The sequence below is a fragment of the Carassius carassius genome, chromosome 16 (assembly GCF_963082965.1).
Source record: "Carassius carassius chromosome 16, fCarCar2.1, whole genome shotgun sequence".
In the NCBI taxonomy this organism is placed as follows: Eukaryota; Metazoa; Chordata; class Actinopteri; order Cypriniformes; family Cyprinidae; genus Carassius; species Carassius carassius.
Genome location: NC_081770.1, coordinates 15538561 through 15538935, shown reverse-complemented (window position 1 = coordinate 15538935; position 375 = coordinate 15538561).

Below are 375 nucleotides of genomic sequence, written 5' to 3'. Positions count from 1 at the left end.
TCCCTTTTTGAGAAGAAAAACTATTTAAAAGCTGTGTTTTTTCTTATCTATCTGCCATTTTGCTAGCTTGGTTTCCATTTGTTGCATTGCAGTTGGTAGCTCCGCCCACAGTGAATTCTCATTGGTCTAGATTGCTGTATATTACACATCAAACATTCTGATTGGCTATTGTGGCTTTGCGCAGTATTTTCACACATCTGGTTAGGACACGGTGTTACTTATCCCCTAAAAAGTGACTTCAATGCAGATTTGTTAGTTAATTGCTTTATCAAGAGGAAAACTATTAAAAAAAAATTACAGATGACAAGATGTTGTTGTTGTTGCTGTTGTAAAATCGGGGGTTTATCTCAGAAATGGCTTTTTTTTTTGTCTTTG